The sequence below is a fragment of the Halichoerus grypus genome, chromosome X (assembly GCF_964656455.1).
Source record: "Halichoerus grypus chromosome X, mHalGry1.hap1.1, whole genome shotgun sequence".
Taxonomy (NCBI): domain Eukaryota; kingdom Metazoa; phylum Chordata; class Mammalia; order Carnivora; family Phocidae; genus Halichoerus; species Halichoerus grypus.
Window position 1 is genome coordinate 8,750,398 of NC_135727.1, and position 27,118 is coordinate 8,777,515.

At 42.1% G+C, this 27,118-nt stretch overlaps 1 long non-coding RNA gene across 1 annotated transcript in view; it reads left to right on the forward strand.

Annotated features, from left to right (window-relative positions):
• Nucleotides 1-1,788: 1,788 nt before the first annotated feature.
• The window catches only part of LOC144380589 (uncharacterized), a 268,334-nt gene continuing 243,004 nt past the window's right edge, over nt 1,789-27,118 (forward strand). Inside the window, exons 1-2 of the long non-coding RNA XR_013444796.1 lie at nt 1,789-1,814; nt 5,897-6,017. This is a non-coding gene — a long non-coding RNA (uncharacterized LOC144380589). The remainder of the gene's footprint in view (nt 1,815-5,896; nt 6,018-27,118) is intronic.

The following is a 27,118-nucleotide window of genomic DNA, read 5'->3' on the forward strand; positions in this document are numbered from 1 at the left end:
GGGTTAACAGGAAATGTGTCTCTTGAGGACAGCCAGGAATGAACTGCATCACAGTGCCTGCTTAAGCTTGAGAGTGAGACAAAATTTAGGGATCTGTGGAGAGAAGGTAAGTTATCAAACCAATGGGTTACTTACGAGTAATTGTGTGAGTACTTGGTCATTACCATTCTGAAAACTCCCTGAATTCCCACTTCGCCTCTCTTCAAGTTGGTATTGCTCTGTATTCTCAAGAATGATTTAAAATATCACACATTAGGGGTGCCTGTGTGGCCCATTTGGTTAAGCAACCCACTCTTGGGTTAGGCTCAGGTAGTGATCTCAAGGGCGGTGAGATGGAGTCCCGCCTTGGGCTCTGTACTCAGAGCGGAGTCTGGTTGAGTTTCTCTCTCTCCTTCTGCCCCTTCCCGCCCCACCCCCCCGCTCTCTTGATCTCTCTCTCTCTCAAGTAAATAAATAAAATCTTAAAAAAATATATATCATACTTTAGAAAGTCAAAGCCTCAGAGTAGCCAGGTTTCCAGTGTAACCATGTCCTCAGCTTCTCAGACTTCTGTGTTCCCTGGTCAAATTAAATGAGATCCTAGCCTTTTCATATGTCACAGATACGTTTATCCAGAGCTATTTCTTTCTTTCTTTTTTTTTAAAGATTATTTATTTATTTATTTGAGACAGAGAGAATGAGAGAGAGAGAGAGCACATGAGAGGGGGGAGGGTCAGAGGGAGAAGCAGGCTCCCTGCCGAGCAGGGAGCCCGATGTGGGACTCGATCCAGGGACTCCAGGATCATGACCTAAGCCGAAGGCAGTCGCTTAACCAACTGAGCCACCCAGGCGCCCTATCCAGAGCTATTTCTGCCACTCTCATAGCATAATCATTATTAGTAGCTTTAATTAAGTAGATATTTCACAACTGTTTTTCTGGGATAGTTTCAACTCCCTTGCAGACCCTGTCACTGAGATTTCAGGTGAAATTATAACCACTTCCCAGCAAGACGATGAAATCATGTTGTCCCAAACTTTTACTCAGGGTTCAGATGGCCCCTTTTCCACAGTCGCTGACTGTGACCATGGCAGCCACTATCCCCCCAGGAAATGGCTCTTGGTGAGTCACTTTTTTTCCCCAGGTACATCTCCTATGTGTCAAATGAATTGGATATAGAGTAAGACATATCTGGATAAAACGGTGTTGCTAGCTACTTTGGAACACAATTTCTAACTATACAGGCAGGGGAGATTTGTTTCCCTGAGGGAACCAGAGGCAGGACACACCCTTGCCTATCTGCTTCAGGAACCCTTTGCATGCCTCCTCCGTCTTCGCAACCAGGGTCCTGTCTGAGACTACTGTATTGAACGAGTTCATGTTTATTAGGCTCCCAGACCCTTGGCCTTTGCCTGGCGCTGGGGAACTACAACACCCAGAAGGCTTTCCTCCATGAGCAGCGTCGTTGCTGGCCAATGAAGAAGCTGAAGAGGGACGTGCCGGTGCACTACGCGCTACGTCGGGGCGGGACTTCTGGCACTGTCCTCGCGGCGGTTATTTTATCTGTTCCAGGCGCCGGAGCGCTGTGTCACACCCGAGGTGACGGAAGGGAAAGTGTTGTCCTCACTGCACAGAGCCGAGTTTGAGGCTCGGCAGTGTCGCTGCCCGGTGTCACCCGCCGCGGGGGCCGGGCTGGGGACCACGGAGTTCGGGTCCACCCCCCCCCCCCCCACTGCTCCCCCCGCCCCCGTCTCTCCCGGCCTAACTCCGCCAGCAGGCTCTGATGGCGGCGGCTGCGCTGTTGGACGCGGCGGCTGCGCTGTTGGACCCGGCGCAGGTGCGTGCTGTCATTCCCGGGTGGTCACCCGCTCGACGCCACCTCCCGATCCTTAAGCTCCCAATGAGGGCGCCGGCTGAGGTCCCGTTTCTGACAGCCAGTGGGAGAAGGTGTGGGGGCATTGCAGCTGAAGGACGAGCATGTACAAAGGCTTGGCTGTGCGACTGGGTAGGGAGCACTTGGGAAACCTTCAGGGAAGCCGAGCATCCGTGCGGTGTCTGCATGGAATAGAGCGTGAGGGGCAGAAAGGCACCTGAACAGCTGGACCTTTCTTCCTAAGGCGCTACAAGCCATGGAGAGTTGTGAACACAACAGGGACACGATCTGCGTTAGGATTTTAAGTTTCCCCAAAGGTTGCTCAGGGGAGATTGGGGGTAGGGGGAGACTGGCGATGAAGGTGGAGGCAGGGAGACCAATGAGGAGACTGCAGCAGTAGAGTCCAGGAGCGTCAGGATGGGGTCCAGACCAGTGATGGCAGTAGAGGAGGGCAAAGTACCCTGAGGACAGATAGAGAGCTTAGGGATAGAGCCCACTTACTGCTGCATCAGAGGCTGTGAAGGAAAGTAGGGAGTGAAGGACCACCCGAAGTGTTTTTTTGTTGTTTCTTTTCTTTCTTTTTTTTTTTTTTCTGAACATCTGGGAGAATGGAGATGAAGAAGTTGGGTGGAGGGAGCAGGTTGCAGAGGGGAAGACCAGAGGTTGCATTTTGGACTTGGTGATTCTGAGATGTTCCAGAAGAGTGTGTGTGGGGGGGGGGGGCAGGGGGAGAAAGAAAGAGATGGACAGATGGACAAGCAAGTCTGAAGTTCCAGGAGGGGTCTACACTGGGGATGTCCAAGGGAGTTTTAGATCTGGACCAGGATATAGCTTGGGGAGTGGATTTAGGAGAGGGAACCTTAAGGTTGTTATTTGAAACGGGTCTGAAGTGAGAGATGGAAGTGCTGGAGGGTAGGCACAAGGTTGGACATCCGTGAGGCTGCCTCCAGAGAGGAGGGGGCCTTCAGTCCCATTGGGTTCTGGCTATTATCTGGGGGAGGGTAGGCCAGGGATAAGGAGTAGTGGGTAAAGAGCCAGGCAGGGATAGAGACGGGGCTGTGGGGTGGTGTATATTCACTGCCCTGTGGGCTTAGCAGGACCTTGTGTTTAATCCCTGTGAGCAAGGGAAGAGTTAGCTAGGTCAGTGGAACAGCCTAGGCCAGACCAGGGCAAGGGTGCATCAGCTTCTCCAGCTCTTCCAGCAGGAGGGTTGGTCCAGTATTCTAATGGACATTTCTTTGAGCAGGTTCTCTTTCAGGGGACCATGGAGTACATACAGGCTACATTGCTGAAAGAGCCAGTATCTCACTGGCCTGCTTAGACCCCCTCCCCCCCCCACCCCCCACCAAGAATTTATATACTTATTTAGGAAATGATTGCTTCTTTAAACATTTCTCTAAATAGAAACACACAATAGAAATTTAAATTTACAGATTTAGCTAGTTAAATTCACACAAATTCTTACTAATTGTTTGAAAAGTTACCTCTAAACATTTGATTAAAATCAAGTATTTTTTTTTTTTAAAGATTTTATTTATTTATTTGAGAGAGAGAGAGAGTGAGAGAGAGAGCGCAGAGGGGGTAGGGTTAGAGGGAGAAGCAGACTCCCCGCCGAGCAGGGAGCCTGATGTGGGACTCGATCCCGGGACTCCGGGATCATGACCTGAGCCGAAGGCAGTTGCCCGACCAACTGAGCCACCCAGGCGCCCATTAAAATCAAGTATTAACTATCACATCCACTTAAATGCTTAAAAGCAGGAAAGCCACCCACGTTTTCAAAGGCTCATCACCTCATTGCACCAAGGTGTTAATCCTGTAGACAGTAAAAGCTGATACTCCACACTTGACATGTACTAAAGTGTTTGATATCAACAACAGCCCTATGGGACGGGTACCATTGTGCCCATTTGACAGATCAGGACATTGAGGCACAGGGAGGTTGAGTCCTTCTGTAAGTTTGTGCAGCTGGTATGAGGCAGTGCTATAGTTTGAACCCAGTTTCAGTTTATAGTTTGGATGTAAACATACACCAGGCCCATTCAGTTCTCTAGCAGCCATCCTGTTTACTCTCATCACAGCCCTGATGGCTGTCAGGTCTTGCCTTATTTTTATCTTTGCTGTCACATGGTTCAATCCAATCCCCCACTTCATTGCAGGCTTGATCCAGCGTCCCCTCCTCTGAGATGCCTTCCTTGGTTGCCTCATGGAAAGTTGCCCCCAGTCTCTTGTTTCCTTACTCTTATTTTGTTGTCTTTAGGATTCTCCTGATCTTTTGTTTAGTTCCTTGTAGATGATCTGTCTCCAACCCTGGAATGTAAGCTTGTCTCTGTGCTCTATCACAGGCCTAGAGCAGTGCTGGTTTGTAACAGGTGCTCAGTAAATGAGTGCACAGCGCTACCCTTCACGGACTCCCTACCATGCCTTGGAAAGTCCCATCCTTGGAGACCATCTCCGACCTTGTCCCCTTCTATTCTTCCCTTGCTCACTGCCATCCAGCCAGGCCAACCTGAATGTGTCAAACTCTTTCCCACTTCCTCCCAGCTTTGGCCTTTGGAGTTGCCTCTGATGGGGACACTGTTGCCAGATCTCTCCTTGGCTGCCCTTTCACATCCTTCCAGGCTCTGCTCAAATATCACCTCTTTGATGAGGCCTTTCCTGGCAGTTCTAGCTAAAATAGCCGCTGTCCCAGCCTGCTCTCATTTTGGCATTTTTGTGCAGGGAATTTGGCACAATTACAAAAGCAAAGATGCAGGCTAGATTGAGCTTTTCCAGGTTGTGCTGATGGAGTAAATAGGAAAAATAGTAGTAACAAAACAACCATAAAGTATTGGCCTTCATCGTGAGCCCTTGATATGCACTGAGGGACAGTTATTCTGTACCACCTCATTTAACTCTCACCTCCGTAGAATTTGATTCTGTTCTTATCCTTCACAGAAGAGAAACTTGAGGCTCAGAGAAGTCAAGTTACCAGCCCAAGGTCACACAGCTCTTAAATAGCTGAAACTCCAACTGAGTATGCCAAACACCAGAGCCTCCACTCCTAACCATGATAGTACCCATAGTGGGCTGGGGAGGCCTGGGGATGGCACCTGATGTCAACTTTGCAGAATGGGTTTAGGCATCCTAATGAGGAAGGCATAGGGAGCATTTCAGGCAGAGGGAACCGCATGGGCAAAGGTAGGGACATAGGTTGTTCAAGGAGGCATGAGAGGGCTGGTGTGGTTGCTGAGGGCCCCTTCCAGCTGCTGAGACATGTCCCAGTGGGCAAGACTGTACTATTGTTATCGTTTGCTGCGTGTTCATCTCACCCTTATTGTAGTGATGGAGGGGCATGGGGGTTATACACATAGACCCTGAGCCAGAGGGACCTAGGTTCAGATCTCCACTTATTAGATATGTGATTCTGCTTGACTTGCTAGATCTCCCTGAGCCTCGGAACACTGGCTGTGACATGGAGATGATCATGGTGTTGACCTTGGCTGTAGGAAGATTAATACAAGTAGTAAAAACATAGTGAGCATAGACATGGGCCAGGCATTCCAGTGTCTGCCTTATGAACATTTTCTCTTGCATTCTGACAACAGCCTGCTGAAGTGCGAATGATTAGTATTATTGATGCAGAATTCGCTGCTCAGAGAAATGAAGTGACTTCCCCAAGGTCACACAGCAGGCAAGTGGGCACTCAGCACAGTCAGGTGCACAGCGAGGACCAATGAGCCTCAGCAGCAGCTGCTGTTACCATCATTGGTGTGATAATTACTGTTATTATTTCCTCCTTTGACGTCCTCGAGTGCATACTCTCTGCGCCTCTCAGGACACTGAGGTGTGTTATCGTCTTTTGTCATTCTCCACTGGCTTCCCCCATAGCAGACTTTTTACTCTAACACAATTGCATTCTGTGCAAAGGCAGCATCCACCGCCCCCTTGAGCCCAGCACAGAGCAAGGCCCTCAGGAGGTGCACAGTGATTCGGACCTTGGGTACCCCTGGATCTTTTCCAGCAACGGAGTGACAGACTCTAATCCTTGCCTCTCTTTGACTTCCTAGGGCTCAGCGACCATTGAGGATGTGGCCATGACCTTCCCTTGGAGGTCCTGGCCCAAAAGACTGAGCCCAAAGGTCCCTGTACCAGGAGGTGATGCTGCAGACCTGGATAACCTCTCACTGGGTAGGTTTTCACTTAAGGTGCCTCCTGGGGGGAGCCTGCAGTCTCTTTCTTTCTGCCCTCACACTTCAGGCCTGGCTAGGCCAGACAATATGAGGACCTTCCCTCTCTCCTCCCCACAGTTTCTGCCTTGTTTGCGTCTTATATCCTGCCTGGTCTCCCTGTGTGTCTAGCAAGGATAGGTGGGACCAGGATCACAGTCCCCTTCAAAATGGTTCAAAACAAAGGGAGAATTTATTGGAAGGGCATGGGGAGATACTGCACGATACACCTTGTCATGGCTTCTGTGTGTCTTCTCTATGCAGCTGATTGGCTCTTTCTGCTGCAGATAACTCTCTGAGGCCCCCAGATTCCTTGCCTCTACTTTTCTCTGCAAGTTCTACATCCTTATTGTCGTCTCTCTCTGCAGTCCCGCTTTCCTGCATGGGCATCCTGGAGGCAGGAAAGGGCCACCTGAGCCTCTCTTTCCCTCACCTTCTCACCCCAGTGCCCATCATAGGCTGGCCTCAATCTGAGATCCTTATCCCAGATTTCCACAAGAAGGAAGCTGGCTGGCCCAGGGGTCAAAGGGTCCTCAGAGCCCCCACAGCAGGGGCCCTTGGTGATGAACTATTTTCCAAGAAGAAAGGTGAATCTGGCATCCAGAAGGCATTTACCATTACTGCCACTTGGTATCCTTTAGCGGAAAACACAGTCTCAGTTAAAGGTTTAAAGCTCTGGGGCGCCTGGGTGGCTCAGTCATTAAGCGTCTGCCTTCGGCTCAGGTCGTGATCCCAGGGTCCTGGGATCGAGCCCCTCATCGGGCTCCCTGCTCCGTGGGAAGCCTGCTTCTCCCTCTCCCACTCCTCTTGCTTGTGTTCCCTCTCTTGCTGTGTCTCTCTCTGTCAAATAAATAAAATCTTTAAAAAAAAAAAAAAAAGGTTTAAAGCTTGGTTGTTCCCAGAGGCCTACCTCCCAGGGCTGTTCTTCATTTCCTATGGTATGGACCAAGATCCTCCAGTTACACGAGATGACTGTAGAGGATGCACAGACCACTCATCAAATGGCACTGGCATCTGGAAAAAGCTGTTCCTTTTCCCCCCTTTTCTTGTGGGTTCAGTGTCAAGAGAAGAAGCTACCATTCCGCGAGTGCAGCTCACGTGTCACACCTGCCCCACTCATTTCATTATCCCAGCCTCTCAGGCTTTGGTGAGGAAGGAAAAGTTGGCCAGTATAGTGAGTCTCAATTTAGAAGATGGCCCTTGACTTTGAGATGATATCCACTCATCCCCAATCTGCACTTCAAGGAGCAGTTTTCACTCTAGTCCCTCTGTCCCCTGCCTGAGCCTATCTTCCTGGATTTCCCTTTAAAGATGTCAGAAATCCAAGGATCAGAAAAGAAAGAAATTGCAAACGGAGGCTTCAGAAATGTCAAAACACAGCAGGCACAGAGACTATATTTTCATCTTCATTTCCCCCTGAAGTGGTAATTTTGCTTCTTCTCTGTCTCCTAATAGCCACCTTTTATATACAAGATTCCCTTTAGGCAACCAAGCAAAACCTGACACCATAGAGCCAACCACTCAGGAGCCTTGCTCCAAGGACACCTGACTCCGGGAGCCTCAGGGGGTTCCAGAGTGGGATGAGCCAGAGATCAGCAAGGAAGGGCCTTCAGAAATGCAGGAAAGGTGCTTGAGAGCATGGCCAATCCTCCAGAAGACACTCCCTGGAAAATGAGCCTCGAATGCCACAGTCTGGGGACAGATGATAGCATGCTCTCAAGGGTTTTATGGCAGCAGTTCTCTCCAGGAGATTCTGCCTATGAAGAGAGTTCATCCTGACCAAGTAAAGACTCCATGCTTCTCGGGCTTCCTGCTCTGCGGGAAGCCTGCTTCTCCCTCTCCCATTCCCCCTGCTTGCGTTCCCTCTCTCACTGTGTCTTTCTCCGTCAAATAGATAAATAAAAAATCTTTAAAAAAAAATTAAAAAAAAAAAAAAAGTGTCCATGCTTCATCCAGGGAAGAATTCCTACCAATGCAAGGACTTCGGGGAAGGGGATAAGAGGAATTTCCTCCTTGTTCAACATCAGCAGACTGACTCTGGAAAGAAATCCTGTGAGCACAACAAGTGTCACAAAGAGTTTCTCGACAGAGCACACCTCATTTGACGCTCTCCATGCTAAGGAGAAGCCCAATGAGGGGAGTGAATGTGGAGAGGCCTTCACATGCCACTCTGCTTTTGTCCAGCATAAAATAATGCACGCTAGAGAAAAACCCTTTGGGTACAGGGAATGCAGGAAAGCCTTTTGTGACAGCTCTTCCTTAGCTTATTACACAAGGAGGACACCAAGAAGCCCTCTGAGAGCATTGAGTGTGGCGCGGCCTCTATCCATGGGTCACATCTCGTGTGATACCAGCACATTCACACTGGAGAAAAGCCCTATGGCTGCCAGGACAGATCCCCCATCCAACACGATACCGTCCACACTGGGGAAAAGCCATACAGGTATCAGGTGTGAAAAGGCCTTCGAGGACAGATCACACCTCACGCAGCACCGGTGGATTGGGATAAACCTGCAGATAAACCCTGTGAGCACAAAGAATGTAGGGAGGCCTTCACCCACTGCTTCAATTTTCTCTTGCATACCAACTCATACTGGAGAAAAACCCTTTGAGGCCAGAGAAGGCAGGAGAGCCACAAGGAACCACACTGGCGAAGAGCCTGAGGAGCACATGGTATTGGAAAGCATTTGGCCTTAGCTCAGTCCTCAGCACCAGAGGGTTTGCGCTAGGGAGGGTGAGGGGAAGAGATGTGAGAAGGCCTTGTGCTAGTGAGCCCTCCCCGCTTGACATTAGATAACTCACACTAGGGAAAGAATTTTTGCATGTAACTACCATGGAAAGTCTTTTGGCCTGAGGAATCCTCTTGCTTGACATCTGGAAATTCATGCTGAAGGGAAATCCCCTTAAAGTATCATTGTTGTGAGACAACTTCTTGTGACAGATCATTGCTTACTCTTAAAGAGTTTTATTAGGAAAGGACCCAGCGTAGAGCCTTTCTCTATACCTAAGAATTCATCCAGGAGAGAAACTTAGTGGTTATTGTGAACTTGGGAAAAACCTTCATAGTTTGATCTTTAGTTTGCCCTGGAAAGCTCTCTTTAGAATATTAAACAACAAAGGACGAAGAGAGATTGACAGTAAAGAAAAAGAAATGCATATATGACTTCTTCCTGTCATTGCTGCCATGCCTTTGATGATTTAATCATTGGTTATTTTTTTGAGAGGGTGTGCTAGGCAAATAATGGCCACCCGATGTGTGTGTGTGTGTGTGTGTGTGTGTGTCTTAATCCCTGGAACCTGTGAATAGGTTCCCTTACATGGCAAAGGAGGATCAAGGTTGCTGATGGAATTAAGGCTGACCATCAAATAGGGAGGTTGTCCCGGATAACATAGGTAGGTCTGATATAATCACAAGGGACCTTAAAAATGGAGCCAGAAGAGCAAATGTCAGAGTGACGTCATGTGGGAAATACTCAACAGGCTATTGCTGGCTCTGAATATGGAGGAAGGAGAATATGAGCCAAGGAATGCAGCTTCCAGGAGCCAGAAATGGCAAGAAAACAAGTTGTTCCTTACAGTCTTCAGAAAGGAACCTAGCCCTGCTGACAGCTTTGTTTCAACCCTGTGATACCCGTGTTGGACTTCTGACCCACAGAAGTATATGATAATAAATTTGTATTGTTTTAAGCCACTAAAGGTGTGATAATTCGTTAGAGCAGCAATAGGAAACAAATATTGAGGGTGGGGGTGGGGGTGGTTGGGAGGTGAAAAGGGCCTTTTTCCCTTTGTCTTTTATAAATGTTTACTGCCATCCAGTGTCAGGTGTGGTACTTGACGGCAGCTCTACAAACATTTATTGAAAGCCTTCTTTCTTCCAAAACATTGTCTCTACTCTTGAGGAGCATAACTCTTTGTAAGAAATATGAAGTACTGACTTTTGAAATATTTGAAACTTATAAGAAATCAGAACACTAAGTATAGTGTTTTATGAAGTTAAGTTATTGTAGTTATGGAGATAAGGATCCATATACAAATCAGCACATTGTACTACACCACTGAAAGCGGTTGAGGACTTTCTTTCTTTTTTTTTTTTAATTTTTAAAATTTTATTATGTTATGTTAGTCACCATACAATACATCATTAGTTTTTGATGTGGTGATCCAAGATCCATTGTTTTCGTATAATACCCAGTGCTCCATGCAGTACGTTCATTAAAAAAAATCAACAGTAACTTCATGTGGTTTGGAATGCCTGTCACTCACTTTCTTTTGCTCCTGGTCCACTTGCTTGATTATTCTTCATCTTCTGTGTGGAATGGGGATGATTGTGTCACTGTGTGGGCTTCCCTGTTGAGTCCTAATTCTTTCTGCTGACAGGTGTTGCTCAGCTTCTTTAATCCTCTGTAGAGGGGCTTCTCTATGCCCAACTCAGCAGTTATTTAGGGGTGGAATTAGAACTAAAACAAAATACTACAACCAAGTTGAACTTATGATCAACTCAGAGAAAAAAACACAGAGAAGAAATCTAATTATTTGATCTGGTAAAGAACTGTGTCACTGTAAAGTGACTAGAATTTTTTTTTATCATTTTTTGAAGTTTTTATTTTAATTCTAGTTAGGGAACATACAGTATTGTATTAGTTTCAGGTGTACAATATAGAAATTCAATACTTCCATGCATCACCCAGTGCTCATCAGGACAAGTGCACTCCTTAATCCCCATCACCTCTTTCACCCATCCCACCACCCACCTCCCCTATGCTGACCATCAGTTTGTTCTCTATAGTTAAATATCTGTTTCTTGGTTTGCCCCTCTTTCTCTTTTTCCTTTACTCATTTTTTTTGTTTCTTTTTTTTTTTTTTAAGATTTTATTTATTTATTTAATTGACAGAGAGAGAGAGAGACAGCGTGAGGGGGAACACAAGTAGGGGGAGTGGGAGAGGGAGAAGCAGGCTTCCGGCTGAGCAGGGAGCCCGATGCAGGGCTCGATCCCAGGACCCCAGGATCATGACCTGAGCTGAAGGCAGTCGCTTAACCAACTGAGCCACCCAAGCGCCCCATTTTTTTTGTTTCTTAAAATCTACATATGAGTGAAGTCATATGATATTTGTCTTTCTCTGACTGACTTATTTCGCTTAGCATTATACTCTCTAGGTCCATCCACGTTGTTGAAAATGGCAAGATTTCATTCTTTTTTGTGGCTGAATAATATTCCTTGTGTGTATGTATGTGTGTGTGTATATGTATCACATCTTCTTTATCCATTCATCAGTTGATGGGCATTTGAGCTGTTTCCATATCTTGGCTATTGTAAATAATGCTGCTGTAAACATCGGGGTGCATGTATCCCTTTACAATAGTGTTTTTGTATTCTTTGGGTAAATACCTAGTAGTGCAATTACTGGATTGTAGGGCTAGTTCTTTTTTTTAATTTTTTGAGGAACCTCCATACTCTTTTCCACAGTAGCTGCACCAGTTTGCATTCCCACCAACAGTGCACTAATGTTCCTTTTTCTCCACATCCTTGCCAACACTTGTTGTTTCTTTTGTTGTTGATTTTGGCCATTCTGACAGGTGTGAGGCGATATCTCATCGTAATTTTGATTTGCATTTCCCTGATGATGAGTGATGATGAGCATCTTTTCATGTGTCTGTTGGCTATCTGGCTGTCTTCTTTGGAGAAATGTCTGTTCATGTCTTCTGCCCATTTTTTAATTGGATTATTTGTCTTTTGCATGTTGAGTTTTATGAGTTCTTTATGTATTTTGGATACTAACCCTTTATTGGATACGTATTTACAAATATCTTCTCCCATTCCATAGGTTGCCTTTTAGTTTTGTTGATTGTTTCCTTCACTGTGCAGAGCTTTTTATTTTGATAAAGTCCCAATAGTTTATTTTTGCTTGTTTCCCTTGCCTCTGGAAACATATCTAGAAAAAGGTTGTTAGAGCCAATGTCAGATAAGTTACTGCCTGTGTTCTCTAGGATTTTATGGTTTCAGGTCTCACATTTAGGTCTTTCATCCATTTTGAATTTATTTTAGTGTATGGTGTAAGAAAGTGGTCACGTTTCACTCTTTTGCATGTTGCTGTCCGGTTCCCAACACCGGTTTCTGAGGAGACTATCTTTTTCCCATTGCGTATTCTTTCCTGCTTTGTTGAAGGTTAACTGACCATATGATCGCGGGTTTACTTCTGGGTTTTCCATTCTGTTCATTAGTCTATGTGTCTATTTTTGTACCAGTACCATGTTTTGATTACTACAGCTTTGTATTATAACCTGAAGTCCAGAATTGTGATGCCTCCAGCTTTGTTTTTCTTTTTCAAGATTGCTTTGGGTGGGGGGGGGGGCGCCTGGGTGACACAGTCGATTGAGCATCTGACTCTTGGTTTTGGCTCAGGTCATGATCTCAGGGTTGTGGGATCAAGCCCCGCATCTGGCTTTGCACTCAGCAGGGAGTCTGCTTGAGATTCTCTTTCTCCCTCTCCCTCTGCCCCTCCTGCTCGTGTTCTCTCTCTCTCTCAAATAAATAAATCTTAACAAAATATTGCTTTGGCTATTTGGGGTCTTTTGTGGTTCCATACAAGTTTTAGGGTTGTTTGTTCTAGCTCTGCAAAGAATGGTGGTGGTATTTTGATAGGGATTGCTTTGAATGTATAGATTGCTTTGGGTAGCATAGACATTATAACAACATTTTTTCTTCCAATCCATGAGCATGGAATGTCTTTCCATTTCTTTGTGTTGAAGTGACTAGAATGTTCATAGGTGGACCAGAATGAATACATGCGGGTATATGTGGGCTTCATAGTTATCACCATGGGTTTTTTCTGATGCTGCTGTCACTGGTCAGGGTGCTTTGGAATTCCTTTTTGTGATTAACTTGAGGCTAATTTTCAGACTATATGAGATACTCAGTGTTACCTCAGGTTAACAGATTTAGTGTGTAGAAAGGTATAAAAATAGCCATGTCCTTCCATTGAGCTCTCTTCAGAGCTGGTTCAAGGATCACATACCAGTTGGATTACATTACCAGAGTGGACACATGCCGTTCCTGCGTACTGTATCCACCTATCAGAAAGTCAACAATGCTCTGAAATTCAGGGAAAAAGCACAATTACTCTAGCATTTTGAGGATTTCCCCTTACATTTGTGAGACTGAGGATTTATACATATGGAAATCCAGTGAAGAAAGCTATAAAATTGGCATTCTACTCCCTACTCTATTGGAAGGCTTTGGTTGTCTTTTCTGTCCTAGAGCACTAATTTGGAAATCTCAAAAAGGTGGCTGCTAAACTTTAATGTGCAAAGGTGCCGTGTTTTCATTTAAAATGCAGATTCCTCAGAGTCATATCTATTTTAGTTGGTCTGGCCTAGGGTGTCCAGGAATAGGCCTTTTTAAACAAGCATCCCAGGTGACTTGGTACAAGTCATACTTAGATTACAACATTAGGAAAACTGACCTAGACGACTTCCTGGAGTTTGGAGAAATGAGCTGATGCCAATAGGCCCCATCCTGCTACAAACACAGAAATGCTGGATAAGATTTAACAGAAATTGTTTAATATGTAGCTAAGTTTAAAAGAAGGAAAAGGGCCCTTGTGCCAGAAAGGGAGACATAAAAGCCAGAGAAATTATAAGTACTTTCCATCAAGATTTTCTTAATTCTCACAACAATTCTTCAAGGGACAACCAGTATGAAGATACATGCTAGGGCTAACTACCATGATGAAATTGAGATCCAGAGATGTGAGATAACTTAAGATTATTCCATACATTCCGTAGCTATAACTGAAACCAGGAAAGGAAGTTAGCTACAAATTCAGGACTTCTAACCAGTCTATAATCTCAGGGAAGAAGCAGCAGTAAGGTGTGTATTGTTTAGAAAGGAAGAAAGTTATCTCTAGATGATATGACTGTCTACATGGAAAATACAAAAACATCTACAAAATAAATTTTAAGGGGGCGCCTGGGTGGCTCAGTTGGTTAAGCCTCTGCCTTTGGCTCAGGTCATGATCCCAGAGTCCTGGGATCCAGCCCACATCAGGCTCCCTGCTCAGCAGGGAGTCTGCTTCTCCCTCTGACCCTCCCCCTCTCATGTTCTCTCTCACTCTCTCAAATAAATAAATAAATAAATAAATCTTTAAAAAAATAAATTTTAGGAAGAAGATTTTGTCAGCAATTTATACACACAAGGTCAAGGCACCAAAAATGTTTCTATATTATATAGCCACCACAGCCAATTAAACAAGGTAATAATGATTTAAAAATTCACAGGAAGGGAAAAATGAAGGGGGGGAAATCGGAGGGAGAGATGAACCATGAGAGACTATGGACTCTGAGAAACAAACAGGGTTTAAGAGGGGAGGGGGGAGGGGGGATTGGTTAGCCCGGTGATGGGTATTAAGGAGGGCACGTACTGCATGGAGCACTGGGTGTTATACGAAAACAATGGATCGTGGATCACCACATCAAAAACTAATGATGTATTATATGGTGACTAACATAACATAATAAAATTAAAAAAAAAAATTCACAGTAGCAACCAAAACTATGGGTGGATGATGCTTAATTTTACGTCTCACTCTCCCTGGGCCACAAGGTGCCCAGACATTTGGCCAAACATAATTCTGGGTATGTCTCTGAGGGTGTTCCTTGATTAGATGAACATTTGAACTGGTAGACTGAATAGAGCAACTTGTCCTCCATAATGTGGTTAGGCCTCATTCAATCACTTGAAGACTATAATAGAACAAAAAAGGCCAAGTAAAAGGAAACTCCTCCTGCCTGATTATTCAGCTGGGACACTGGTCTTTACTGGTCTTCAGACTCAGACTGAAACCGGCTCTTCTTGGGTCTCCAGCCTGCTGGCTTTTTGCATGGAACTTACACCATTGGCTCTCCTGGTTCTCAGGCCTTTGGACTCAGACTGGAAACTATGCATCAGCTTACCTGTGTCTCCAGCTTACTGACTGCAGATCTTGGGACTTCTTAGCTTCCATAATTGTCTTAGCCAATTCTTGATGAATGTCTTTCTCTCTCTTTCTCCAGATGGATATATACACACATATACACACATCCTATTGGGTCTGTTTCTCTGGAGAACCCTTGACTAGTACAGGGTGTCCAGGAATTACTAAAATAATGTACAAGGCCTGCTCATGTATAGGAAGAAATTATATTGCTAGCTCTTCAAGGCTGAACCAACTGATAATCTCCACCTGCAGGCTCAAGCCCATTTCATCTTCTGTTTGAATCCTGAATAAGGCAGAAAGTATATCTACACCCTCTATCTTGCTCTCTCCAGCCCCCATATATGAGGGCAGTGGTTCTCAAAATACAGTGCATGGACCAGCAGTGTAAGGATCAGCATCATATGAGAACTTACTAGAAATACTTCACCTCAGATGTATTAAATTATAAGCACTGATGTTAGATGTCCAAAATCTGTTTTTTTAATATATTAAAATGCAGATGCTGATTCAATAGGTCTGGGGTAAGCCTGAGAATCTGCATTTCTGATAAGCTCCCCTGTGATGCTGCTGCTCCAGGCCTTGAGTAAAATAGGTCTGGTATTTACAATTAAATCATCCTCCCATATCCAGGGTTCCAGTTAAGCTGGTTAGATTCTTGTATTGCTTCCTCAGTGTTGACAACCAAACTTACGCTAGGGCATCAATCCTCAGAAACATTCCTAATCCCTTCTCCTCCTCTTATCCCCAAAGTTACATTTCTTCCTCCCTATAATCAAAATACTTCTCTTTTTTTAAAAAAAGATTTTATTTATTTATTTAGAAAGAGAGAATGCACGAGCTGGGGGAGGAGCAGAGGGAGAGGGAGAGAGAGAATCTCAAGCAGGCTCCACCACCAGTGTGGAGACAGAGGCCACAACTCTGAGATCACTACCTGAGCCAAAATCAAGTTGAACACTTAACCAACTGAGCCACCCAGGCACCCCTCAAAATACTTCTTTGTACAAGTGTGTGTGCAGGTGTGCATATGCACATCCTCACTCACTCTTTCACCCAGGCACCCCCGGTTGCTGGAGGTGGTGATTGTATATCCCTACCTCATACTTTTGACCAAAGTACCTATCCTGTGTACCATGCCCACAGGATACTGTAAGTCTACTCTGAATTTAAGTCTGGTACATAATGTCCCATTTTTATGATTTATTTATAATAGTCCTTCATCCTAGGCCAGGTGAGTGTTTTATAAACTTGGCAAGTTAGCTCAATTCCCAAGAGTCTGTGGATCATAATTTGAGAAAAAGTGCAATAGAATATAAAGGGTGTTACTTTAGGTGGTCATTTAGTGCCCTTTAACACAAATGGAAATGCAGGGACACTGGTACATGGGCAGAACTCTTTCAAAGGTAATAATCCAAACAATTCATAATATGCTTTTGTTAATATTTTTAAATTATTAAAATGGAAATAAAACAATCCTCATAGAGATCTCAGTATTTAAAAAAAATAAGACAAAACATTGGCCTAGAGCAGTGCCTATAGTCCCAGTATGGTGGGTCAGTACATCCAGAGCATGGCTACTCTAATGTCTGTGTCATGAGATACACCATAGTATAATGGTTAAGATTGTAGACTGTTATTTTTCACAGAACTACAAAAAAAAAAATTCTAAAATTTATATGGAACCACAAAAGACCCCAAATAGCCAAAGCAGTTCTGAAAAACAAAAGCAAAGCTGGAAGTATCACAATTCCTGACTTAAAGCTATATTACAAAGCAGTAGTAATCAAAACAGTATGGTCCTGGCACAAAAATAGACACATATACTAATAGCCTGCTCATGAATGGAATGGAAAATCCAGAAGTCAACCCACAATTATGTGGTCAATCAATCTTCATCAAAGCAGGGAAGAATATGCAATGTGAAAAAGATAGTCTCTTCAAAAACCGGTGTTGGGAAAACTAGACAGCTACATGCAAAAGAAACGACCACTTTCTTTCACCATACACAAAAATAAACCCCAAATGGATTAAAGACCTAAATATGAGGCCTGAAGCCATAAAAATCCTAAAAGCACAGGCAGTAGTTTCTCTGACATTGGCTATAGCAACTTTTTTCTGGATCTGTCTCCTGAGGCAAGGGAAACAGAAGCAAAAGTAAACTATTGGAACTACAGCAAAACAAAAAGCTTTTGCACAGTGAAGGAAACAATCAACAAAACTAAAAGGCAACCTATGGAATGGGAGAAGATATTTGCAAATGACCTATCCAATAAAGGGTTTGTATCCAAAACATATAAAAAACTTATAAAACTCAACACGTAAAAAACAAATAATCCAATTTAAAAAATGGGCAGAAGACATGAACAGACATTTCTCCAAAGAAGACATCCCAATGGCCAACAGACATATGGAAAGATGCTCAACATCACTCATCATCAGGGAAATACAAATCAAAACCACAACGAACTATCACCTCACACCTGTCAGAACGGCTAAAATCAACAACAAAAGAAACAACAAGTGTTGGCAAGGATGTGGAGAAAAAGGAACATTAGTGCACTGTTGGTGGGAATGCAAACTGGTGCAGCTACTGTGGAAAAGAGTATGGAGGTTCCTCAAAAAGTTAAAAATAGAACTACCCAATGATCCAGTAATTGCACTACTAGGTATTTACCCAAAGAATACAAAAACACTAATGCAAAGGGATACATGCACCCGATGTTTACAGCAGCATTATTTACAATAGCCAAGATATGGAAACAGCTCAAATGCCCATCAATTGATGAATGGATGAATGGATAAAGAAGATGTGAGTCTTACATAATGTAACAATCACAGTTGTGACATCCCATCACCTTTGCCATAATCTATTGGTTAGAAGTAAGTCACAGGTTCTGCCCACCCTCAAGGGATTATAGAAAGGCATGAATACCAGGAGGTGGGAATCATCAGAAGTATGGCAGGATTACATTTAATATAAAAGACTCTTGTACCCCGCCCCTGCATAGTGTACCACTTAGACCTTAAGAATCAGTCGTTGTATCCAGACCACCCAACCTTGGTGAACTGATGTCCAGGCAGGTCTCAACTCCATTTTCTTCCAGGTCTATACATGTTTCAGGATTTAGGCATATATTCTAGTATTCAAAAATTCATACCCAATATCTAACAGGAAAAACTACATGAATCCTATAAAACCAATGCCCCTTCCCATTTTCCTAGGCTTAACTTCTCTTCTCTTTTCCTAATGGAAGTTGGAGTTCCTAATTTCATAAACAGGAATGGAAAAAGGAAAGTCTGACACCTGCTTCTTCCTTCATTCACTGTTTTTGTTTTTGTTTTGTTTTGTTTTGAACCTCCCCTACCCTGAATTTTTTCCTGGCCCCAATAGTTTGACACTCCAAATATGGATTAGCCAGATTGCTCATTGTCTTAAACTGTGTACATTGATTTTTTCATGTCCTAAGGTGTTTACAATAAAGGACACCCACATGATGCTTGTAAAAGCAGCATCTTGAAAGATGTGTCTAGGAAAACGGAAATTGATTTCTTCATAACATTTTATACAATATGACATTCTAAAAGTACCCATTTTCAAAAAAGTCCTGCTGTTCTTAACAAAAGGAAAAACTGTGGTTTGTACAAATAAAACATTCAGTTTCTCATTTAGTCTTCCTTTTTAATCATCTAGTCTTGAATAGCTTTCCCATATGTCAAATTATTTTTAATGTTCAATGTATTAGTAAAATGGCTCAGTACTAACCACTTGGGTATTTTCAGATAGGAGAAGTATGGTTGAATCTCCCAAATTGCATTTATAGTGAAAGATGCTTCATGCCAGTGACTCAGATCTTGACAAACGAGGCACGACGTTCATTAGTTTAATGTTTTCCCCCTATTGTGATAGAAATACATGACACAGCCTAAGTAATGTGAAATTATTCAGCAATGTAAGAAAAATTTCAATAAGCACTGCCTACCAGTTACAGTTCTTAAGCTCATCTTCAGATTTCTTCAGTAGAAAATTACTTAGGAGATTCTGGAGAACTCACTACCTTTTCTGTTATAATCTTAGCTAAAATCATTATCCCTTATTTATTTTTCTCAATTTTTCTCAAAACAGTCAAATTAATACAGTGAATTCTTAGTTTCCATGAGACTTTAGGATAAAGGATACAAAGAGTCATGAGGAAGCTAAGATAAATTACTGTGGTAAGCATTTCACAATGTATACAGATATCAAATCATCACATTATACACCTTAAATATATAAATTTTTTTTATCATTTACACCTCAATAAATCTGAGAAAAAAGAGGCTAAGATAATAGTGTTACTAGATATTATTATAGTGTGTATAATCTTGTGGCAGGTATTTTAGAAGCAGGGAATATATCTTAAAAGAATAAAGGCAATGTCAGGAGGTCATCTGTCCTATCATCTTGGCATTAGGCAGGACTACATCTAAACCCTCTGAAATTGCATGGTGTAATGTAAAGAATGATAGCTTAGATATCATGAAACCTTTGCTCTAGTTCAGGTGGTGCTTTATAGTTTCTAGATCTCAGTCTCTTCATTTACAAAATTAAGTGATTGGACTCCTCTAGTCACTCAATGATAACGAAGCACCTTTTAAATAAATTTGCCTTACTTGGATAGACCCATCAGGGAGTTGTTTTAGTTTATTTATATCATTCACATATTTTTCCATTTAAATACTATTTTCTCCTTAATCATGAAGTCAGTTGATTACTATTGTGTAGAGTTGTACATCTACTTCCCTGATACATAGGTGTTATTTGATCCCTCAAATTGTGTTGTTCAGCTCTGACTTAAAGCAAGGATTCTCTGTGCTACAATATAATAAGCACAGAAATTGTCATCAGGTGACCTGGGTTTAACCCCTGGCTCCACACATTTGTAGGTTCATGACATTGGATGTATCCTTGACCTTCTATGATACTATTTATTCATCTGTAAAGTGGTCAATCATTATAATCACTCCCATGCACACACTCACAATTGCCTTGTTCCTCTCTCACTTTATTATACTTCTTTAGCAAAGCCACCCCTGGTTGAATAAAACTGTCAGGCTCTTCCATGTGTGTATGGTGGAACTGAACATGGCTAGAAACAGAACAAATTTGTTAGCTGATCTCACTTGAAATTCCTAATTGCAAACCTCAAGTGGGCCTTCAATGCCATCTAAAGCCATACATTTTTCCCCATTCAGTTTTACTTTCCCACTCTTTTTTTTTTTTAAGATTTATTTATTTGACAGAGAGAGACACAGCGAGAGGGAGCACAAGCAGGGGGAGTGGGAGAGGGAGAAGTAGGCTTCCCCACTGAGCAGGGAGCCCAATGCAGGACTCGATTCCAGGACTCTGGGATCATGACCTGAGCCGAAGGCAGACGCTTAACTGACTGAGTCACCCAGGTGCCCCTCTTTTCCACTCTTTTAAGTGACTATATTTTACCTTCTTTTTCCTAATGCCCTTCCAGCTCCCTTGCCTTAACTCTTAGATGATGAGTGTTCAGGTAGGAGAGGCCATGTGACTAATGTTGAATTTTTGGAATGGAGATGGAAGTCATGTGCTTGATTTCTGGATCATCTCAAAGAAAACAAACTTCCATGGCCATTTTTTTCTACCCATGAACTAGAACATGGACAAAGCAGCAACCTTGCTTTGACCATGCAGTTGAAGGCAACTTTAGGGAATGTCAGAGCAGAAAGAACATATGAATGTTGTTCCCTGAGTGATTACTTTGAGCAGAGTACCTCCTCCAGTTCAGAACAACTGAACTGTTAAATGAGAGAAAAATAAACTTTGGCTTTATGTAAGCCACTATATGTTGGTATTTCTTTGTTATATAGCCTCAACTATAAGAATATATATTTAATGATTGAGGTTTAAATTACATACAATAACATGCATAGATCTTAAGTGTCCAATTCTTGTTAAAGTTTATAATCACATATAATCCCACCCCCAAAATATATATATAGAATATTTCTTTCATCCCAGAAAGTTCCCTTGTCTTTTTTTCCCATCAATCCCCATAAGCAACCATTTTCTAATTTCTATCAGTATAGATTAGATTTGTCTCTTAGGGACTTGATACAAATGGGAAAACAGTATGTACTGTTTGGTGTCTGCCTTAACTAAGCATGTTTTTGAGATTCATCCATGTTACATGGAACAGTTCATTCTTATTTATTTTGGTTGTAATTTTAAATATTAATATACCACAATTTGTTTATACATTTCCCAACTGATTGACATTTGGGTTGTTCTCTATTTTTGATGGTTATGAATAATGATGCTGTGATCATTCTTATGGAAGTCTCTCTTCATACTGAACAATTTCTTGTACTGTGTCCAGTCTGTTATTAATCCCATGGGATAAGTTCTCCACTTCTGATTTTGTATTTTCTAATCCTAGCATTTTCATTTTGAAGGTTTTTTAATACTTTCCATCTCTTCCCCTTCAAAGGATATGAAAGTATCAGCAAGATACTAGAGAATACTTTATGCTTAATACTGCAGTCACCAGCTTTCTAGTCCATGGTGGGAAATCACTCTGCCTTACAGAGTGGCTTGGCCACCAATGACTAGGTTGCCTTAGAATTCTCTTTGTTCTTCAATCTTGTCTCTGGATTTCTGGTCCTTGGGTGATCTCTTCTGAGTTGCCTTGCCCTAAGCTTTTGGAGGGCCACTGCACTGACCTTGACGAAGAGCCAGCTCTCCTGTCATATCTTCAGGCTTTGGCTTTTCACTGAATGCTCAATGTGTGTCTTAGTGGGGGATCTTTCTCAGCTCTCCTGCCTCCACTCAGTCTTTGCTGAAATACCCCTGTGGTCTTGTTGAAGACCCATAGGAAAGAGTTGGCAGGCAGATACAGACTTGCTTGGATGTGGGAGCTCTTAAGAAATCTATTCTGGGGGCGCCTGAGTGGCTTAGTCTGTTAAGCATCCAACTCTCGATTCAACTCAGGTCATGATCTCAGGGTCAAGAGATTGAGCCCCGCGTCAGGCCCTGTGCTGAGTGTGGAGCCAGCTTAAGATTCTCTTTCCCTCTCTCTCTGCCCCTCCCCCTCCACTCATGCACACTCTCTAAAAAAAAAACAAATAAATAAATAAAAAAGAATTCTATTTTGTAACTCCAGGCCACCTGTGGCCATTAAATGTTTATTAATAAAGTTTTGCTCTTTTCTCCTAACCCCCATATCTAAGGGATTTTTCTACCTCTTCCCACTTTGTCAAGGATGGAAGCAGCAGCAGTTCTCATATCACCTAGAAAGGGATTGAAATCTATGTGTTTTGTTCACTGAGACATTCCCAGCTCTCTGGTGGGTTTTTAAAATTTATAACTTTACATATTATCTAGGTTTTTCTCATTGATAGAGTGAGAAGGACGATTTCTTTTGACTTCCTATAACTTAACTGGAATTGAATAATCAAAATATTTTTTAAAGATTTTATTTATTTGTTTCAGAGGTACAGGCCTATGATTCAACAGTCTTACTCATATATTAAAAAAAAAAGAAGATAGCAGGAAGGGAAGAATGAAGGGGGGGAAATCGGAGGGGGAGACGAACCATGGACTATGGACTCAGAAACAAACTGAGGGTTCTAGAGGGGAGGGGGGTGGGGGATGGGTTAGCCTGGTGATGGGTATTAAAGAGGGCACGTTCTGCATGGAGCACTGGGTGTTATACGCAAACAATGAATCATGGAACACTACGTCAAAAACTAATGATGTAATGTGTGGTGATTAACATAACATAATAATAATAAAAAAGATTTTATTTATTTATTTGACAGAGACAGTGAGAGAGGAAACACAAGCAGGGGGAGTCGGAGAGGGAGAAGCAGGCTTCCTGCTGAGCAGGTAGCTTGATGCGGGGCTCAATCCCAGGACCCTGGGATCATGACCTGAGCCGAAGGCAGACACTTAATGACTGAGCCACCCAGGTGCCCCTGAACTAATAAAATTTTTATTCATTATTGAATAGATTAGAACACAGAACACATTCAAGTTCCTTTTAAAAAAGATTTATTTATTTTATTTTATTTTTTATTTATTTATTTTTTTTAAGATTTTATTTATTTGCGAGAGAGAGAATGAGAGACGGAGAGCATGAGAGGGAGGAGGGTCAGAGGGAGAAGCAGACTCCCTGCCGAGCAGGGAGCCTGACGCGGGACTCGATCCCGGGACTCCAGGATCATGACCTGAGCCGAAGGCAGTCGCTCAACCAACTGAGCCACCCAGGCGCCCAGGGAGAAGCAGGCTTCCTGCAGAGCAGGGAGCCTGTTGTGGGGCTCGATCCCAGGACCCTGGGACTGCGACCTGAGCCGAAGGCAGATGCTTAATGACTGAGCCACCCAGGCGCCCCACTAAAAAAGATTTATTTATTTTAGAGAGAGAGAGAGCATGCGGGGGGAGGGGCAGAGGGAGAGAGAATCCTGAAGCAGACTCCCTGTTGAGCGTGAAGCCCGATGAGGGGCTCAATCTCATGACTCCAAGATCACGACCTGAGCCAAAACCAAGAGTCAGATGCTTAACTGACTATACCATCCAGGCGCCCCAGAACACATTAAAGTTCTGAGTATCTTAGCTAATACTATAAAATAAAAAAAATGAGTGATAAACATGAAAGGAAGGTATAAAGTTATCATCATTATAGGTAATATTGTCATCTACATGGAAAATCAATGAGAATATACTAACAAACCATTAGAGCTAGTAGGAGAGATCAATAAAATGACATTCAAGGTAGCAGCAAGAAAAACACAAAAAATAAGAGCTTTTCTGTATACCTGCAACATTATCTCTTCCACAAAAACCTTATCTAACCATCCTACACAACATTAGAGCTAGGTGTTTCTTTCAGCACTGACAAAATTTCTTATACATTTAATGACAAAATAACCTATTTTGAGTACTTTATGTGTATCTCTGTCCCCAAATAGACTTTGAAAGCTTGAGGACATGGATAGTCCTATTAATATCTGCATCATGAGCATTTAGCACAAATCCAGCAAGTAGAAGGAGCTCAATAAGTAATGAACATTTGAATGAGTGAAAGACATTGAACTAAAAGATGCCTAAGGTCTCTTCCAAGTATGAAGATAATACTTTTATAAATTATCTTTTTAAGGGTCTTAAAAAGCGTATGAAATATTCACCCCTAAAATAATACTGCACATACTTAAACGTTTTGGTATGCTGTGGTTTTTGCAATTACAATACTTAAAAGTAAAAGGCGAAAGATTTATGCAATCTGAAGAGAAACCAGAGTATACAATACTTAAAAGTAATAGATGGTAAATCATTAGGTTAGTCAATGTTTCAGAGAAAGGTGGAACAAATGAGTAATGTGATCAAGCTTTGTACATTGAGTGACCCTAAGAACTGACACTTCATTTGGTTGTTTGCTATTTCTTTAATGAACCGGAGCAGTTTTCTTAATTAGCAGGGGCCCATCTGTTTCAAGAACAAATGGGGCATTTAGTATAACAAAGGCTGAAACAACAAGACAGCTTAATTTTGGAATGCAAACAGCAATACCAAGTGATATAATTACTAGTTTGTGTTTTCCAGATATGGTTTAGTAGGTCTTCTAGAATGGAGGTCAATCTGGCCATCTTGTCCTCTAAATAATTCATAATGCTCTGATTTTTATTTCTTTATAGAGGAGCAATACTAGCTGTTAAAGGACAAAATTAGATATGTATGAAATAGCAAGTTTCTTCTTTAGGTTTATAATTTGACATATACAATAAGGCTATTAGTTTTGAGGCAAATATATTGCTTATAAATTGTTTTCAATATTAGAGGTTTTCATAGGAGGAAGAGCTATATTTTTATTTCTGTAAAATTTTCATTACATTTACTATATAATGAATATTTTATAGTCCTTTACAAGCTTATAGCTCTTTTATGCACTTAACAAATCCAAAGATGACGCCCTTCTTTGGTTAGACCTAATTCTGGTCCCTTCAAAATAAGCAATGAGATAGAAATTTCAGGACCCCAAACCTTCTATGTCTACCACCCATCTCTCCACTCTTTGAAGGAGGCATAGAACTGTATAGACAATAGGAAAATAGAAAAATCTCAGGAGAGGGCCCCAACTATCCAAATAATATTTGCATAACATATGAATGCTGTTTAATATTATTTAAAGTAGAAGATAGAGAGGAAAAAATATTTAATGGGTTTATAGGTCTTAATTTCTGTAATTTCTGTTTCATTGCTTATTTTGAAGGGACCCATAAAATGAGACCCCCTCAGGCTGAAATGATTGGCTACAGTAACAGCCAATCATAATTCAATTGTCTGGTTTGCCTCTTTTCTACTAACACTAGTAAAATAGCAAACAAAAGAATGAGCAAATTATGTTTCTTGCAGAAACTATAAAAGTATTTCATGTGATATGATTCAGTTAATTCAACTAAAATTTATTCAAAATCTACTGTGAGCCAAGCATTGTGCTACACAATGGAACTATAACAGTGAAAGAAGTAGAAAAAATCCCTGCCCTCAGGGGGCTTACATTCTAGTGAGGGGAGACAAACAATAAACAGAATAAATAAGTAATGATATGAGATTTCACGTAATACTAAGTGTTCTGAATTAACAAAGTAGGGTAAGGGAAGAGAAAATGACAGCAACAGGGCTGCCCTTAGCAGATGCTAATTAGTGGAGGAAATGAGTGGTGTGTCTGTATGGAGATAAGCGTGTCTCAGGCAGAACAACCAGCTAAAGCAAAAATGATGATATTGAATCAGAAATAATGTGTTTGAGGAACCACAATTTAGCACATGTAGTTGGAGTTCAATGAATGAATTGGAAAGTGGTGGAGTATGAGGTTGAAGAGGTAGGATAGATCAGGCAGCTGGAAGGTCCAGTAAGATGACAACTAAAAAATGACAACTGGATTTGGCAACTCAAAATTCTTTGGCAACCTCGATAAATGTGTTTATAGTGTAGTGTTACAGTACAGTGTTGATGATGAGAGTGATTATTCTGTGTTCAAGAGAGAATGAGAGATGAAGAGGTGAAGACAAGTAAACCATCTCTTCCAATAAAGTTTGTTGTAAAAAAGAAGCAAAAACATAATGTTAATTCATCATTTTTGGATAAAAGAAACAGCAAAATGTGATGGATAGGTACTATGCAATACTATGGAGCAGTGAGAAGCAATGCACTAGGTAAACATATCAATGTGGATATTTTAAAAAATTGTATAGTTGAGTGAAAGAATTAGAGAAGATAATGGAATCTATGCACAATGCCATTTACATGAATTAAAAATTTCTTTTGGAGACAGAGGGTATGGGAGGGGCAGAGGAAGAGGGAGAGAATCTCAAGCAGACTCCACACTCAGTGTGGAGCCTGACGCAGGGCTCAATCTCACAGCCCTGAGATCATGACCTGAGCCAAAATCAAGAGTCGGACGATTAACCAACTGAGCCACCCAGGCGCCCCTACATGAATTAAAATATTGATAGAGAAAAGATGTTACAGGGGTGCCTGGCTGGCTCAGTTGGTGGAATATGTGACTCTTGATCCTGGGATTGTGAGTTCAAGCCCCATGTTGGGTGTAGAGATTACCTAAAAATAAAATCTTTGAAAAAAAGAAAAGAAAAGATGTTATATATTTCAGAAGCAAACATATGTTTTAGGACCTCTAGCAACCACGGTACCAAGTTAATGAGTAAGAGCTGATGCTCTTGCTGAGGTGAGTGATGATTACTGCTGCAGTGGTAGTAATCATTATAGTAGCAGTAGTAAATTTACAGAAACACAATAAATACATCCACAATTTAATACAGTTTTCAGAGAGAACAGACAAAAGATGTGGACAATGATTTCTGAGAGTTACCATAAATAAATAAATGAGAAAAGTCCAAATTGTCAGGGTCAGGTCAATAATGGTAGAGAGGACAAAAAGAAAGATGATATTACTGGGAGCAATTGTGAAAGTAATCTAAAGAGGATAATTGAGAGAAAAGTTTGGGGTGGGTTTACAAAGGGATAATGATCAACTTCCCAAGGCTCCAACTTTTGGTGTCTTTGGTCTGTAA